Source organism: Falco cherrug, chromosome 1, assembly GCF_023634085.1.
Source record: "Falco cherrug isolate bFalChe1 chromosome 1, bFalChe1.pri, whole genome shotgun sequence".
NCBI lineage: Eukaryota > Metazoa > Chordata > Aves > Falconiformes > Falconidae > Falco > Falco cherrug.
In genome coordinates, this window is record NC_073697.1 from 5,679,064 (window position 1) to 5,697,375 (window position 18,312).

Genomic DNA, 18,312 nt, shown 5'->3' on the forward strand with positions numbered 1-18,312 from the left:
AGTAAATGCAAATTTCACCCTGTAGAATGAAAAGGTTATTAATGTGGGTTTTGGTGATAATTACTATTAGCACGCTAATATTTTTAAAAAAAGTTTTTCATCGGAGGTTGAACCTGTATCAACTTAGTACCTTCTAAATATGTGAATTCTCTGTCTCCTCTAGTTTTCAGCAGAGGTACTTGGGACCTCCCAGAATGAGGGTGTAAAGCCCTAAGCTGCAAATTAACTGTTATCTTCCTTCCTGAGGTAACCATGTTTTTTGAGAGAGAGAGAGGAAAAAAAATTAAGCAATTAGTCACTAGTTGTATTTGCTTTGTTTCTGAGCTAGTGGCAAACACTGCAGTAAAATGACAGCTAATCATCTCCTTCTTTTCACTTTGACACCACAAGTTAGAAAGAGTGTTAATGAAAAATCCCCAGCAATTAGTTAAAGGTGCATCAGGTTTTTGCGCTGCAGTTTTTTCTAGCAATGAGAAGGAATGTATCTGTTTTGGTCATGCTGCTGTATATTTTAGCAAGTAAAAAACTCACCCAACTGTAAAGCCTAGGAGGAAGCTAACAAAACCAGTGTGAAACAAGGTGAGTTTTTTTTTTTTCCTTTCTTCTTGTTGTTGCTTTTCAGGAGAGTTTACAGTCTTGAGTAAATAGCTTTATGCTTTAGGTATTTTTCAAAAGACTATGCATAATTGTTTTCATGTGTCGATCAAAATTGTTTGCTTTCTGAAAGAGTTGTTGGAGCTCAAAAATCAAAATTACGGGTAAATTTAAGGCAGCTCATAACAGAAGTGTAACACTAGGTTAGCCGCAGCTAGCTCCAGACCTTTGTTGCATGTTGAGGATTACCAAAAGCAAGCAGGATGCATTTACCTTCTAAGCTTTTAAGACGTGTTGGTACTATTATTAGCATTTAATTTCACAGCATCCTGCCATTTCTGAGTATGCACGCACTTTCTGTGACTCTGGTGTAATTTACTACGTATAAGAAAGTTCCTGACCTTGCCACTTGCAAAATATCAGCTTTAAGTAATGTGTTAATAAATATTTGTATTAAAAGGATTAATGGGGACCTGTTCTGGTAATTGTAACTAGCTATAATCCAAAAAGAATACTTGCAGAATGCAGTCTTATCTTCTCATTGGTAGCACGATCCTTACACATGAATAGTCTTGGAGAAATTAGTGTGGCTACGTATGAGAGGAAGTGCTGTGTAACACTGCCTTACAGTGCTACTCGTGGCACTTTGCTTCGGGGGGAGGGAAAGGAGGGGGCCTTCGGGTTTGGTTCAGCAAGGCTCCCAGTGCGGCTGGAGCGTGTGGCAGCTGGATGCACTTCCGCTCCCAAATCCTGCATCCCCAAGAGCACTGCTGCTCGCCTGGATCTTGTATGAACCCTCACTCTGAGCACCGTTTATTGCAGAAATGGAATACGGACCAATTTGGACCTGTGGGTGTGTTAGAATACACACGCGATAGCAACGTAGTAATTCAGATTTCATAATAGAAACACCCCTACCATTAAAAATTCAGAAATAAGGATCTTTTACCAAAGTATTTTCTTATTCAGTCTAGCTTGCATTAAGAGTACTAGGTCAGAGATGTGAAGAAGGCATCTGCCATTTGTCAATGGAATAAACCAGTACAAAATCAAATTGATATCATTAGAAAGAAATGTTAAAGCAGTCTCACCACAGGGTTTTCTGGTGTATGCAGCAATTCAACGTCCTACAATAAAACAAATGTAAGTTAGAAAAGTTTAAGGTTTGAAAGTGATGTCTCTCACAAGATATATTCTAAGCAATAAATAATGCTTGAAAATAATTTCAATACCACAAGAAATACTTTGCTTACCGTATCTTTCACTGTGGTTTGTAACACATTAATTGTCTTCAAAAGCTGTTTATATTTTACTATTTTGTGTGGAGCTGCAGTCAGCACCGTACTGGAACAGAAGAAAAGCATACACAAAATAATCATCCTCTCCATATTGATGAGTTCTGGTTTAAAATGTGCCAGAAGCAAAGCTGAACACTATTCAAGATGAACACTTTAGTTTGAGCTGTGCTCAGGTATGCTATGCACCTACCTATATACTGCTCCTTGCTGGAGATGTAAAACCCACCCATTTCAGTTTGGAAAGCTTTGTAGAATGGATTAATGAGTAACCCTTTTTTCTTTTCCACTGGCTAGGTGCCTGTATGCAAGTTTGTGCGTAGGGGGCAGGGATTGATGGAGTGAACGAAAATATGCCCCATCTGCACATTGGACAGGAAAAAAGAGAAAAGGGTGAATTCCCATTTTCGCTTTGAGTCAAGAAATGAACATAGTAAAAAGTAGGTACGTAGAAACCACAGACCTAGGTAAACAAAGATTCTGCATTTTTTTCCTGTTTCTTACAGCAATGAATTTCTCCAATCCATCTGAAGTTCTTCAGTACCCTGCTGGAGAAATATGACAGGACTTCTTTTCAGAATTTAAATGTATTTATCTTACTTATTTTATGGCTCCAAGGGATGTCTGTGAACTGACAATTACGTTCTTAGTTTAGTTTCTGCAACAGCTATGAGTAAAAGCTCATCTTAGCATTTAAGCCAGCTGAAGTTTGCGTTATATTCACTCGGAACCAATACCAGAAATTTAACAGCACTGGGGAGAGTATGTCCACTGGGGGTGAAAGTTGCAGGGAGCTGCATTGCCCTGGAAGAGGTGGATCCCAGCAACTATGCCTGCTCCCAAGGCGTGGGAGCAACACTGGAAGATGAGGGACTAAACCCCGGTGAGTCCCAAGGGATGTGTCACTTCGTGGCACTGGTCCAATGCTTGTGACAGCTAAACACATTCCGTTACATTCTGCAGCAGCTAGGCTCGAGGTTAGGTTTGCAATTTAATGCAAACCTTCAAAGGATACGTGATCCTGACACCTGAGAATTCTCTTGAGAATGTAGAAGTGCTTTTGTTTTGGGTGAAACCCAAACAAAAGTGCACACTTTAAAAAAAACCAACGTAAAGCCAGAATAAAACCAGCAGAATTATCTGATTTAAGAAACAAGGCAGATTCTCATTATTTCCTTCAGAACTGATTCCTACTGTAATTAAGTATATATGCTGCTTTTGAGGAAATTTATTTAATATTTAAATGGTGTGCATTTCCTCAGCAAATGCTGGTAAGGCATGTTCTCTTATGGGGACTTCCACAGTTGGTTTCTTTCTAAACAACTGAAGTTAAAGGTACTTAAAGGTATTCTTCTTGAGCATACTCCTTTTTCTAAATTAGTTGCCTTCAGCCCAAGCCCAGTTTCTGTCACTCTCACTGAGCTGCACTGTTCTCAGGAAGGCTCTCTGCAGGCACTAGGGACTTACTGGACTGCCAGCTCTAGGAACCAGTTGGTTTTAAAATCGCTGTTCCTCCTAGTTCATCACAAGGAGGGAAAAAAGGGCTTTAAATGGTCCTGGTATTATCGTTAATAAATCATTTGGCTCTTAGGTATTATCATTAATAAATGGTTATCAACACTGTGGTGTTGCCAGTAAGAGGTTCCTGTGAGGAATTAGTAGAGGGCAGTTAGAGTCACTTGGACACCTTCACTGTGGTGAATAAGAAGATGCTCAAGTGTTTTTCAGATTAAATCTTTGCCTCTGGAAGTCCCAAGATTTCAGAGGGCTTTGGAGATGCTTTACAAAATCTATACGGTGTTTGGGCTTCAGTGTGGTGTGTAGAATGCTAGTTTGTGTAATGTGCTGACAATATACAAAATGCAACTGTACGTTTGTCTGGTGGGTGAGTCTGGGCAGCCAAGCCGGATCACTTATTTCTTCTTGATCTCAAAACGAGTGTTTAAGCTGATGAGAGCTCTATCTGGCATACTCAAGTGAGATTGTTTTCTGAATGCACATGAGTATTTACTGTACGGTCTTTACGTGCTTAAGCCATTTTTAATTTTTCGGAAAATGGGTAGCTCAAAGGAACAGATTTTACAGGTGTATGTGTAGATACATGTAATGCACTCGTGCTCTCATGTACGCGCACACAAAAGCTCTCCTGGTGAAAGGGATGAATCATGAAAAATCGGAACTGAAGTAAGAAAAAGAATACTTTCTTCTACCACATAGTCTAAAAAATAATTTATTGAAGAAAAGGTAGTGTGATTTATTTATGTTTTCATTTCTTTTGATGGACATGTCTTGAAATAATTTTAGATAAGCAGCACAACTGGATTGAGAAGCAGGGAATATCTCAATAGCTTTTATTTAGACTTTGTGTTAATTTATAACTAAGGTTCATTAACGGAAATCAGGATCTTTTGTTTGAGAAACTATGTGGTGACCAATACATATTTTTATGCCCCACTCTCTCCATCCTATTCATGTGAAGCTTTGCAAAATGGGGGGGGGGGGGTTACCTCTTGTTCAGCACCTCTGTGAGGATGCTGAGAGGGTAAAGAGATTGTGTCAGCCTTTATTTTATGCGTCTTTATTTGGTTGATAGGTTGGAAGCTTTCCACTTGGATGTGGAGTAGGGCTCTATTAGCTCAGCCCTCATTAGGTGGTTGGCAGTTACTCATGCATAGATATCGCTGCAGATTGTTTGCATTGACCAGACAACTTCAGGAGCACCCAAGAACTTCAGTTAATGCGCAATATGACTGCCCATAGATTTTCAAGAACTCAGGGCTTGAAGGGACAACACAGAGGGCATTGGCTCCTGTCATCGTACAGCTACATTGTACAGTGGCTTTAATATTTTAATTGTATCAGCTAGAAATGCCTCACCTATTATAGACTAACATTGCGTTTGTCCTTGGCAATTTGCTAGACAACAGTATGCATAACAGCATTCTGGATATAGCTATGTCTCTGGGAGTCGCTTCCAGATACTTGTTCTGGTCTATACAGCCACATATAACAAGACTCTACAACTCTCTGGTAGAATCGTACCTGTGTAGCTAATAACCATTTTAATTTTCTTTTTTTTTGTCCATAAACCTGTATTAAATATGGATCTCATGCATTGACCAAACCTTCAAACAGTGCGGCTTCTCGGGATAAAAATATGAGTAACTAAAGAGTGGAATAATTGTAAAGCTCGCATGTTACTAGCCTGGACAGCGTTGAGATTCTGTTGCTTTAGGAAAGAAAGGAACATAATGGCAGACAAAGGCAGCTTTAAATCCACTGAGCCAAACTGATTGGAGAGGACATGTACGTGTACCAAGGACATGTAGCAACAGGACAAGGGGGAATGGTTTTAAACTAAAAGAGGGTAGATTTAGATCAGATATTAGGAAGAAATTCTTTGCTGTGAAGGTGGTGAGGCACTGGCCCAGGCTGCCCAGAGCAGCTGCGGATGCCCCATCCCTGGCAGCGTTCAGGGCCAGGCTGGATGGAGCTTGGATCAGCCTGGTCCAGTGGGGAAGATGTCCCTGCCCGTGGCAGGGGGGTCAGAACTAGATGACCTAAAGGTCCCTTCCAACCCAAACCATTCTATGATTCTATGAAGTTCAAGCCTGTTTTGAGGAGTTCAGGTCATCACAAGCATCGTATTTAAGCAAAGCTGTTATGTTAGGCTCTGGTTACCCCTTCACCTCTAGGTTTACTTAAAGGTCTTGCAAACTGAGTCCAAGTGGGAGAGCCCTGCCGATGGCTGGCAAGTTGTGTGTGCTGTTTGTGGTGCTAACAAAACAAACTTTCTTGTACAGCACTGCACTGCAAAAGGCAGTTTATAACATTAGAGGAGACAAAACGGTGAAGACCACTGCATATTTTACAGTAAAACCTGCTACTTGAAAGAATCACTGTACAATAACACCAGAGACCGTTTGGGTGGTAAGTAGAAAGCGAAACATTGTCATTTTCTACCAGAAGCATCTCAGAAATATGGCAGACTTTATTCATTTGCTGGTTCAGCAGGATAATTCATGGATTTGGTGAAGGCAAACCTCCACCAAATTTGTGGGAAGTGAGGTGGCTCTATGAGTTATCCCTAAATTAGATCTATTATAGAGGAAATGAGTTTTAGTGTTGGTGGAGTAATTATAATGGGAAGCTAAACAATAGGTATTTGGCAAGGTGGTAGTGGTTGGTTGCATATCACGTCTCTGTATAGTGTCCTGTTTAGTGCTAGAGGCTATAAGGTCACAATAATTGCTTGAAGAGAGGCATGCTGACAGAGAAAGTGAAATGTAAGGACGAAGAAGAACTTCCTTTATGTCTAGGCAGTGGAGAAAACTCCTTGATATCCCTCTGATCAGATAAGAGCGAGCAAGTTGCTTTTTATATACGTCACTTCTCTTTTGTGGCTTAGGAACATGCTGAGTCAAATAATGACACTCTCTCTCGCACCGTCGCCTGCCTGGCCCCAGAGGGACAGGTGCAGAGTGGAAATCTGAAAAACCTCCCATCCCAGGCATGCGAGGCTGAGCCTTCCTCTTTCCTCTTTGCGACGGTGCCGCCCAAGTGCTGAATGACTTCGACCCTGAAAGCCCAGTTCCCCCACCCACATTTTCCTTTACAGTATAGCTGAATGGAGGCTTTTCCCATAGCTTAGTCATGGCAATGGCTCAGCCAAAAAAAGCCTGTAAGGTACAGGGCTGCTTTCAAAGAACTTCTATAACTCACGCACATGACATTCCATTTGTATACTATCTGTGACTGGGGCAGGGGGGATTGCAGTAAAGCAAGGGGAGAGCGTTATGCTTGACAGTGGGAGACTAGGAAGAAGACCCCTGTATAACAGGTTTAGGAAAACTAGTCTTTAAAATATTTCTGACAAGTTTGCAAGTTAGTTTCGGCCTCTCTCAATTTAATTTTCTTATTATAAGCTTTGGTACAATTCTGTCTTTTAACCTTGCTTTGAAAAGAGAAAATCAAACCTGGGAAAAAATTATTCCCAAATTGTAATTATACTTGCTGTAAAAATCAGAGTAAAGATGACTGAATGTGGTGACATAAACACTAAAAAATTACTAGGCTGATACACAATAAAAACCTGTTGACACGCTCCATGATGTTCCTCCAGGTTTAACTTATAGCCAGTTTCCAGTCCATACTGAAGTGGATCACACATTGGCTAATTAAAAGATCCCATTCAGTAAATGAAGAAATTGGAGGAATAAATGGAGCGGCTGTTACAGGAAATTCTGCATTACTGTCTTAAAGGAATATACTGAGGATCGAAGGGATGCCAAGCAAAAGCTTTTATTACAGAAGGTTCTTCTTATATCATGGAAGGCAGGGTAATTACCTGGAACAAAATATTTAAGGCAATTCTCAGTTGCTGGAAAACAAGAAGAATATGAAAAGTGCTCAGCTGGCTGGGTTGTAAGGTGAACTGCTCTGTCAGACCGTACTTGTGTGAGTACCAAAGAAACCCCCTGTCTGCAGCTCGTAAAGGGGCTGGAGTGGCACCTGGGTCCTGTGGGCATGCTGGCGTTTGGCCTCTAGCTGTTACCAGATTTAAAAATCATTTGTCTTACACTTCTAGCAGTGAACATTACTGACATTAACATTAACATCTGTGGTTCTCAATTGCAATTAAGGCTGAGACGCAATAGCAGCGTAAGAATGGAAGATACTTAGTGGATGGAAAGTAGAACCCGCTTTCAAGAAGAGACAAAATGTTTCTGAATCTAGTGCAACCCTGGTCATGGTTTTATCTAGGCTTTAGGAACAGCTTCAGCTAATGAAGATGTGTGAGAAATGCAAAAGCCATGTGCAGATGTTCCTGCATTGCCTCATTTGTTTCAGAGGAGCCATTACTGTCTTTGTTCTCTCTGGTTCAGCAGAAGTGAGTGAGTATGACAATAAAGTAGGACAATTTACTATCAACAGCAATAATATGTACATTAAATACCAGGTGTATCCTGCTCCTAGGTCAACCCAATGATGCTTGCTATGCACGTAGTTTGATGGATGTATTCCTAGCCTTGTCATAACAAACCTTACTGAGAAATTGTCTCAACATCCAGAGCCTGACACAAGCCTAGACCCACCATGCGCAGAGCCAGATACTCAGAAGAACTGTCCTCTTCTGGCCGTCTCCTTTCAAGTCTTGTCTTTAATGCTGGAGCAGCCTCCCACCTCCTGGCTCTCACCCTTCTCCACATGGGGGATGGAAGCAGCCTCACTGGGTCACCAAGTCTGGTCTCCTGTCGCTGCAGGCATCCACGTCATATAGTTCCTTTCGCATCTCAGCTGAAAACTCCTGCATAAGGCCTTATCAGTCCCGATCTCTGTAACGATAAGAGCTTAGAGCTTTTTCTGTGCCTGAGGTACACTCCAGCTTTTATAGGGCAACTTCATTTTTATCTGCAGCACTGTTAATAATCTTTCCCCACTAGCCGAGGACAGCTACGCTGAGAAGATGCGCGGCTGCCGGCAGGAAGCCCAGCTGCCACAGCTCTCTAGAACCATCTGAGGGCCCGAAGCAGTCGTTCAGCTGAAAGCCACAGGCAGGGAGAGGGGGGGGCGAGAAGCAAGAAAAGTCAGCGCTCCTCTGCCGTGTTGCAGCAGTGGCCTCTCCTGCAGCTCCAGTGCTGGATGGCATTGTGCTGTGGGTCTTCAGGTCTCCTGGTGAAACCTGGCCCAGCGGTGCGTGGCCTTTCTACTGCAGGAGCGTTCCCTGTATGCAATGCATGTCTGCCGAGGGCTCCACTGAGAGACAGTATGGCCCACGGTGTGAAAAGCAGCGATGTGGTAGCACCGAAACCCGGCGGAACGTGCCGTGTTCATTCAAAATGTTCAGAAGGAAAAATCAAAAGGGAGAGACGCAGACATTGGACACTGAATGGAGGAAGCAGGACGGCACAGTAAAAAATGCTGCTTTTGTTCATTTACTGCTGGTAACGAACAGAAGGAACAGGGTCAGAAGAGAGTTACTTCTATGTTACAATATCACTAGCATGGAACAAATAACTCCCCCAAACCACTGCAGGCTCAAGATGAACGAGCCTGGTGTGGAAGCTAAAGCAGCCTGTGGTACTACAGGCACTACATATAGAACTATTCCGCGGGCAGCTGGGCCTTCCTATATCCTGACGTGCCTTGCATGGTGATCTGTGTGATACTATAGCTCATCTTTCAGTATCAGAATGAAAGGTTTGACATTACAACTTTGTTTGGAAGCCACTCTCGGGGTCTGGCGAGGCTGCTGTGCTGGGATGCACTCCCCGCAGCCATACAGTTTCACGGAATTGTCCCCCCCTTACACAGTCCAGAGCAAAACACAGGGCACAGCCAGTGAGGGGCTACAGCCCCTTTTCCCTCCACTCCAGCAAATCTGCTCTGATTTTACTTTCCTTAAAAACACATTCTACATAAAGCTATCTTCAAAACAAAATGCATTTTTTTTCACTTTTTATTATCCTTTGCCATTTAGCATGTATTGGCAGAAGCAGATGACTGGGCACCACTTTTATTTCTAACGAGTTTCACTTTCTGGTTCTGGGGTATTAACAAAATATTACATATTGTATTCTCCTTTGTATGTGTATATATATTTACTGTGTATACACAGTTTCTATTAGAATTTTTTTTTTACGATTGTGTTGGTTTCAAGTTCTATAAACTCATTCACATCGTTCTACTGCCTTTTTTTTTTTTTTCCGGACTTCCCAGGCCTACGGACAGCATCATGTCATACCGTGCTGGGGTGCCTCTGTGGCACAGCAAGCAATAGCAAGGACAGAAGAGCAGTGTGAGGTGGCACTGCAGGACGTGGTCTGCCTCCCCTTGGGGTGACTCCTAAGTACCTGCTTGCAGACCTCAACTTCTCCTGTGCCCCGCCAGCATGTGTGCTGCAAACCACTGAGCAGTCATCAGATTCTGCTTGTACTTCAGCTCCTGCAGCAAAGAAGAGGCTTTGGTGTCACGCTGCATGACCAAAGGGGAAGGCTGAGGAAGAAGCCACCTCTGCAGATCTCAGGATGTAGCAATGCAAGCGCTTTCTTCAGCAGCAAGGCCATTTAAAGAACTTTCTACTTGAGGTTACTGCTGCTCTGCTGTATCTCTGTGTCACACTACTGCAGTCTGAGGAGCCTCTGTGACAGTAGCTGGGGTCATGAAAATGATCCAGCTTAAAACCCCCCCTTGCAAAAGCCTTAAGAGGTTGTTGGGGTTTTTCTTGTTGTTCTTCTGCTTTGTTTTGACTGGAATCTTTTTTTTGCTATCAGCTCTGCTTTCTCCTTAGCACAACTGACAGATTTGCAAATAGTGATGAGTTGCTAGAAGTCAGAAACTCCTCTTCTACTGGCTTTACTACTGATCAAAAATGTGGATCGCCTACGCAATCAGTACCTCCTTCAGCACGCAAGGCTGAGGGGGGCAGGGTGTATTGCTCAGCAACACCATTGCAGGAACAGCAATCTGGTGCCGCTGCAAGCAGCATTCGGCCCTTTAACTGTACCTGAAATTCGATTTCTGGCAGAATCATTTCAAGGAAGAGGATTTAGGGAATTCTGAGCTCTGCAGCCTGGTCCACATTTAACCCTCTTGCAGGTATAATAGTATCACTTGGGCAGGATTTGTTATTTTTCAGGTAGCTGTATCAATAAAATCTCTGATGTGAATTTAATTATGCCAATATAGAATTATCTTAAATAGGAATACTAACTATTCTGTTTCTCATATACTAATTACTCTATGAATACAACACACTTTGTTATGACTTCCCGCTTAAATAAATCTGCGATTTGTTTATAGCAGGTTAGGGAATGCTCTGAGGTGACTAGCTCATACCATCCTTAACAGATAAAACTTTAACGTAGTATCTTTGAAAAACAGCATTTCTTGGTATTTTTTTTTCCCAGATGTCTCTGTTTCTGTCTTCATCTACAACTAGACGTTTACAACAGAAATGACCGTGTATGCCTGTGCCTACAGATGTATCTTTTCTATGTGCACACATACAGATGTGAAAAGCTATATAGCACAGTTGCTTTGCATAATGAGTTTCATTTGTTTTCACAGGCCAGCATCTTAAGCGAACCTTGGAAAAACTATTGTGTGATCAGTCATCGCACTGAAGCAGCAGCACCCATTTGGTACAGGTAGCCTTGGATAAAAAGCTGAACACTGTGGTTTCAGTGACTTATCGTTGAAACCCTGTGGTTTCTGCGTAGGAGGCTGTACAAGCTGGACACGTTTGACATCCTTGTTTCTAAGCTGTGAAATCTGTACATCAAATTTATGAAAATTATGTCTGGTTTAATTTTATTTTTTTAATGAAGTCAACATATTTTCCTTGCATTCAGTGGAAACAATAATGGAAATGTTTTAAGATGTACTGTGAGCCTGTTTTGACTTCACGAAGGGAAAAGAATCAAGATATTCTTGATTATGATTAAGCTCTAAGAAGGAAATAAAAATTAAATACAGGGAGTTAGAGGTAAGAGGAAAGCATTTCTCAAGTCTGGAGACAAATAGAGAAATTAACTGTGAGAAGTGACGTAGATATTATAAAAGAAAAATATTCCCAGTGATAATTTGATTTTAAAAAGAAGCCACACAAGTAAGGTAATTTAGAGTAAACCATGGTACTGGTACCATTTAGGGTAACCAGCAGTATCTATAGTCTTTCAGGTGGTTTAAATACACGAATAAGCTTATGTTTAAGGTAAATCTAAGACTAATGAATATAAAGTTAGGACAAAGAGGGATCTGCAGCAGAAGCAGTTGCAAGCGAAGAAGAACGTAATGAAACATTAGATCAGTTGTGTGCTTTTTTTCTCTTCCAGTTGAGTTTTATGCTACATTCAGTGAATTGAGTCAGTTTGTTGAAGGGTGAAATGTGCTCATGTTGGTGCAACAGATATGGCAGGCGTGCACAGCTGGAACTGGAAGGTAAGTTTCTTGGCTTCACTATGCTGTGTAGGTGTAGCAGAAACACATCCGTGTCCGCATTGCGGAACTGGAACCGGGACAGTCACGGACCCACGGGCACTAGCCTTCATTCTTTCCCTTGCTCTTCTCCTTCCTGCTCTGGTGAGTGCCTATCATCCTGTAACTCCTCAGGAAGCTGAGCTGTGGCAATACAGGATACCTGAGCCTCTAATACTGGCAAATCCTGTTGCCTTCAGTTGTCATCAGCAACAATGGCACTGACTGCCCAAATCCTGAGTTTTCACGAACAACAACTTTGCCTCTGGCAGGCAAGTTTCAAGAAGCATGTATGCCATTCCCTGTAAATGAACCTATGGAAACATGTTAAAAACAAGCAAAGGCCTCTGAATAGAAAATAACAGAGAAGAAAAAGAATATTTAAGGAACAAAACAAAGTTTCTTGCTGAAATATAAATGAAATTACTACCTGTGTGAAAATAAATATCAGTGCCTTTGTGGGAGTACAAAAATCTGCCTGAAAACATTAGTCAAAGGCTTCTGTGTGAGCAAAGATTGAAAGTGTGATCACTCACTGTCAATTAATTTCAGAGGATGACTGCAAGTTTCATCTTAATAATTTTCAGTGATTTCCATACCAAAACATCAATAGAAGACCATAGATTTTAATCCTTGCTACTGTCTCATTGGTCCTGAGGGAGAGTTGTTCCTTTTCAAGAAAAAAAACCAAAAAAGTGTTACTCTAACGTTGTACTTTTGATTGGAAAATGTAGATGTCTTGTCCTGCTTGTGTTTTCTTTCCAGAAATCTGAGCCAGTAAACATGATGACTGCATCTGTAGGTGAATATACAAGAAAAGACAAAAACTACTGTCTTAACGTACTCTTCTGGACAATGACATGCTTCTTGCCTGTTATTTGTGTGTTTCTTGCAGACTTAACGCTTGATACCCCCATTCCTTCAGTGCTGTTTCTCTGAACTGTCTTGTAGGAAACCAAGAGAAAAAACAAGAAGGCACTGAAGATGCTACTCCAGATCAATGGAGGCTTTGGCAAACCACATTTTTTCCATAATCACTGCAAACGTGGGATATACAAGTAACAAAGGAAGAACTCTCTTTTGGAGCATCCAGACTTCACCCAGAAGCAATTATCATAAGATTCAGCATTCCTTTCCATATAGCTGAATTTCCAGTCCCAATCCTCTTCCTCTGACTAGCGTAAGCATTACACAATTGCTTTTATATTGAACCCAAGGAAAGACTCTATCGATGCTTCTGTTTTCTCTTCTTCTGTGTAACTAAGCCTACAGTTCTTCAAATCCCTGGTGGGCAGCATTTTTAGGTGGTTTCATAGCCACTGCATTTCCACTTTTAGCTCTGAGCATGTTCTTTTCCTAACCTGCCTGCCTGTTGCTGGCCAGGGATAGGCAGTGAAGCACCAGTGCTGCACCTCTGCCCCAGGCACCCCCTCTCTCTCCCAGGATGGTTGCATCTCAGGTGCTGAGGAGCAAAAGGAGCTGCTTAAGCCTCCCCTGCTACAGGTTTGACCCCCTGGTGTTGAAAGTCCAGCTGAAAAGTCACAGGAGGTCCTTTCTTCCCCTCCTTCTAGCACCAGCCATTCACCAGCTTTGGTGTTTGCCTCTCAGGGAACAAGTTAGGTCACTAAGCCAGCCAAAAACATACCTTGCTGTGGCAGGGAGATGTTGGGCTGGACCAGTCATCCTCATGGTGCATGTCCTGAGAGACACTTGGCCATCAGAGCACAGAGATGCTGCAGGTACTTTGCCATGCCTTCCCAGGGGCATATCTCTTACCAGCTGAGGAATGCTGCTCCACATCATGGGCAAATGACTGAGGTAATGGAAGCTTGCCTCAGAATGGTATTTTCTTAAATTTTTTTTAAGTGCATCTTTCATTGTCCCGCAGACTAGAAGGTTACCCCCCTTCGGTCACCCTCCTCCCCTGTTGTGGAGTATTTCTTTTAACCCTGATCATTTCAGATGTCTGATGTACGAGTAAACCATAGGCAACTGTTGCTGCATCGCTGGGCGAGGAGGGCTATGACACCCAGCAGGCACGAGGAGAGGGTGGGTATGACTCTGTCCTACCCAGCCTTCACCTTCAAACCAGACCTTCACCTGGTACTGCCGTCAGCTGAGCCACTGCTAGCAACTGCCTATATGCTTGTAGCCGGTTCACAGGGCAAATAAAATGCTAATTGCTTAAGCAGCTAAGAAGATTGCATTTTAGTTGCTCTTTGAACTGGTCAAAGAGTGCACGTGCACCAGTGCTTTTAGCCACACCACCTTGATCTCCGGGAGTTGTGTGCCCATATCATGCACCACACGTAAGGAGGTGCTGAGTGGATTCCAGAGGCTGCAAAATAATCACACTTGGTATTGCTGAACCAAGGGTGGACACGTGAAGGGAAATGGAAACATTAAAGCTGAGAACAGGAAAACTCACAAGAATGTCAGAAACCTGAAGAAAAAAAAAGGAGACAAAGATGTAATTTCCAAAACAATAACCAGAGATCAAAGGAGGCTGATGTTCTTTCAAATCGATGTTTGTGACAAATCTGCAGGAGAAGGTTAAAGAGGAGCATTATTTTGAAAGGTGCGGTGAAAAAACAGAGTATTGCAGAGAAGCAATAGACAGACCCTGTAGCTTTTTTCTTGGCTCTCTTCTTGCCATCACCCTCTGCATTTCTGTGCTAGCCATGCTGAGGTTTTCTGAGAAAAATGCCACAGTGTGCTTCACTTTAAATTGGCTTTAAATTGAGCAGAGATTAAGCTGTTCTACCCTCTGCTATAACCATATGCCATGGAAATTCTCCTTACTCATTCTTTGAGATACCTTGTTTTCTCTGCTATTGCTAGATCCAGTCAATGCATTTAAGGATTGAACTGCACAGATTTTCCCTTTTAGCATTATTCTTCACCATACTCTGATTTTATTGCTTTTTTCCAATTTCTGTCAAAACGAATAAATAATTAGGGATACCAAAATGTTTCATGTTGACACCTTAATACGAGCATTTCAGTTTTCCATTTATGATACTTCATAATGATATTCCACATGATATTTCACTATGAAGATTTGGTTTATTTGACATAGTTCTAAAAGCTAGAAAAGAAACTTTTTCTTCATAATTTGATGCAGAATGTCCAGCCTGAAGTGAACTTTTTTTTTTCCTTGATCATCCCAATCATTGCCGTGTTTTTTGTGCCTCTTCATGTGTGTTCTGGCAAATGGAAAAATCAGATGCTCACCCTGTTTTGGCAACCACTCTAACATTTAATAGTCATTCTCTGTGCTTTCTTAGGTCTTTGTGATTCAGTACACATGCTCTGAAATATTTCTATGCTCGCTTTTTATTTTTTCACAGGTGGGGAACAATGTCAGGGTTATGTGCAGTGGGTAATCAGTATTCCAGAGAATGAAGGACCAAGAATTAACTGGTGGAGTACACAGAGAAGAGCCTGACCTTTGGCGTATATAAACTCTGCAATTAGTCCTTGTCCTTCCCACTTTATGCATGAGGGTTAAGCGGTCTGATACGAAAAGGGGAGGTCCGCAAGCCAACGTGCCAAAGTAGAACTACCCAGGCAATGTAAGGAAGCTTCTAAGAGTTCAGGATAACACAGGTTGAAGAAAATGCTGGGACTTGACTGACTCCTGGGAAGAGGGGGTGAGGAGACTGCAGTGGGGAGAGGTGCGGACCCTTCACCCCCCGTTACTGCAGCGGTAGGCCTGGCACCATGGCCACTGCCTCTGCCTCCCTGGCACTGTCCTCACGCGCCTGCTGTTAGCCCTGCCTCTGACGCGCCGGGTGGCACGCTTGGGTGACCAGGAGCAGGTACGGAAAATCTGTGAACGGCTTGTGCGGCTCGGGGAATAGCTAGGCAACGCCTGGGGCTGGGGACTGGAGACAAGGTGCTGTCTTTCTGCCTTAATAGTGTCTGTCTGCTTCTAACAGGGCCAGAGAAATTTTCTAATTTTCTTTAACTTACCCGACCTAGCTAGGGGATTTGGATTTAGCAGCTGTTTTGACAGGCAGTAGCGTCCTTTAATTTTTTCTCTCGCAGAAAAAGAAATAGCGAGGCTTTGGGATTTAAATGATGTCTGTATTTCTAACCTGTTCCTTGATGTTTAAAGAAAGACAAATGTAACCTTTTTATAAGGTTAAGAAAATGGTCAGGAGAAGCCAGTGTTTTAGACAAAAAATTGTCTTTTCATTAGTGCAAAACATTCTTTAGGGTTATTTAACATCTTCCATAAGTTAGTGGAAGACTGCCTAATGTGGGTTGATGTGGACTACTATGCTTTATTAGTTCTATAGACCTACACAGTGCTTTTTTTGTACCTAGTGGAAATGGGTAAAAGGGCCTTATTTAGCTGTTTTTCAGTTCCCATTTTACCCACTGACTGGAAAGACCAGACACTTTTTTGGCTCTGAATGTCTTCCAAAAAATCTGTGCTCCTTCCCTTCCTGAAGGGATTCGAGGGAACTCACAACAGGGGGCTCTCAAGGCTTGCTTAAGGAAAAACACGTAACTCAGCCCTGCATTTCTTCAGTCTAAACGAAATACCCCAAACTAGAATATGAGCCAAGATTTCTGTAAGAATGATGTTGTGCATGAACAAGACCAGTCCAGTACCACGAGAGAGTTATTACACCGGTATAAATCAGAGCAGCCTGAATCCACACTTGCATTGCTTCTCGGTCTAGCACTGAGAAAGCTTTTCAGGCCTGATTAGTCATTTGAGTGAAGTGTAATAAATATCAGAGAAACTAATTCAAAAAACCTCTCGGTAAATGTGAGGCATAGCTGCTCTCTAGTGGACTTGTGAATAGTGTTAGCAGTGTAGGTACGCTTCACATCCCCAGAAAATAATCGTGTGGATAGTCTGCTGAGAGACAGAAGATGAACGGTGCCTCCGCATGTGAGTTCAGCTGCTGCTTCGTTTCCTTGCTGTCTCTTCCCCTCCTTACGGAGCTGACTTACATCAGGGTTACAGCAAATAGCAGAATGCAATAGCAACTTTAAAAAATATCCCCATTGCTGTGGCAAGCAATATTTAATTATCTATATGTTGTAGTTCTGTTTGCAGACGGCAGTGTTTCCATTTAGCATCGTGCGAGAGTGGCAAGTATCTTAGAGCTAAGGAAAACCATTTTACCAGAAAAGAGGAGGTGTACAAAGTACTTTTTTCCTTATGCTGTACAGAAAAATACCTGCTGCACATAGGACCTTCGCATTTGGGAAAGTGAGATCCTCTCGGGCTTTCTCAGGAGAAAAAAACTACTGATTTCAGTGGGATCAACATCAAATCGAGTCAGCCTGCCCGGGCATAAGTGTGTGCACACAGAGGACCAAATAACATGATTCGAACCCCCTAAAAGTTTATGAGAGAGACTGAAAAAGTTAATCTTTAATACTATGAACAAAATAATGTGTGCAACAAAACAGCCTGTACTTAACCCAACATCGTTTTTTTATATATGTGAGAAGGTTTGCTTAAGATGTAACATCTATTTCAAAAGGAACTTTAGGCATAACCTGGACATCCCATTTCTTAGATTTTCATTAAATTACTGAGAACGGTGTTCCCACCATAAAGAAGTCTGTCAAAATACTGAAGATGTCAAAAAAGTATCTCATATTATGGATTCTTACACAACCCTTGTCTTTTGTGTGTGTGCCAACTTTATTAACAAGTTAATTGTGGTGCAATGGTAAAGAAAATGTATTTAGAGTTGTATTACCTAATTAAATTTTAAATTAACGGTACCCACCTTAATCCACAGAAAGCTATAAAGAAAAAAAGATAAAAAAAATCTCAGTTAGTGGGGGAAAGAAGAATGATAAAGAACAGAGTTGGTAAATGGTTTCTTTTGGTGGTCCTTTGGTTCCCTCCAAGGAAGCGTACTGCATGCTGCCTGGATCAAGTCCCTCAGCAAGACAGTACTTGCTGTGTATTGCTGCGTAACATGAGTATGTTACAGTAGTAGTAGTGATGTACCTGCTATGATGGAAAACAGACATTACAGTGAATGTATACACTACATTGCAATCACTTGTACAACTATGGGAACGCACGTGTGGAAGATAGAGGGAAGGATCGAAGTCGGTTTCAGTAGACACAGCACCCCACGTTGATGCAATTACATAAACCAAAAATGTCCTTCATCAGTATAGCTCATTCCCCCTACATGCTGGTGGAAGAATCCAGCTATAGGCCATCTGTATTTATACCAGGAAGTCCTATTAAGCATAAAAGCGTACCGTAACTTTCTCATTGGTCTGTGGCCCAAGAACAAAGTGCCTGAATGATGGCTGGGGAGTCTAGGTGGCATGTCACCTGGGTTGGTGCAGATAAAATCTCCACCTAGCATTTAGGTGTTTGTTTGGGTGTTTTTTTTATTGGCCTTAAAGGGAAACACGAGGGGAAAATGCCACTACATTCCCTTCTCACACC

At 42.1% G+C, this 18,312-nt stretch overlaps 1 long non-coding RNA gene across 1 annotated transcript; it reads left to right on the top strand.

Annotated features, from left to right (window-relative positions):
* Positions 1-281: 281 nt before the first annotated feature.
* On the top strand, positions 282-17,654 carry LOC129735264 (uncharacterized). Its single transcript, XR_008730686.1, has 7 exons — positions 282-579; positions 1,928-2,065; positions 2,187-2,333; positions 5,693-5,819; positions 9,609-11,038; positions 11,726-11,831; positions 12,819-17,654. It is a non-coding gene; the product is annotated as an uncharacterized LOC129735264 (long non-coding RNA).
* The last annotated feature ends 658 nt before the right edge of the window (positions 17,655-18,312 follow it).